Genomic DNA, 459 nt, shown 5'->3' with positions numbered 1-459 from the left:
GACAAGTTAGTGTAGTGTAACCTGAGCCTCCTGCAGAAAACAAGTTTACTAAACTGATATTGTGATAACGCCAGACCCTGCAATATTTGTTCATTCATTTCTTTTAATGAAAAAAGGCATTATTTATTATATATTAGCAATATTATGAGTTTAGACACTCGAGCAATAAATTAAAATCAGATAGTTTTTTTTAATAAGGACCACTGTATGGATGGTGGACAATCAAATACAAAAAACCCCCCACTGGCCAGTGTGTTTCATCCGTGACTCCCCATTATCATGTCTGCTCCTTACTCCCATATAGCCAACTGCACAGTATCCAGGATAACCTGAGACAGCCAGACACGTCAGCACAAGCACTACATTTTAATTTACATTCATAAAATCAGCTAAATTTAGGGTCCAATCCTGATCTGTTTCCTATGTTTTGAATACCCTAGTTGTCAAAAGTGGAATAAC

Source organism: Oreochromis niloticus, linkage group LG19, assembly GCF_001858045.2.
Source record: "Oreochromis niloticus isolate F11D_XX linkage group LG19, O_niloticus_UMD_NMBU, whole genome shotgun sequence".
Taxonomy (NCBI): Eukaryota; Metazoa; Chordata; class Actinopteri; order Cichliformes; family Cichlidae; genus Oreochromis; species Oreochromis niloticus.
Note: the sequence above shows the minus strand (reverse complement) of the source record.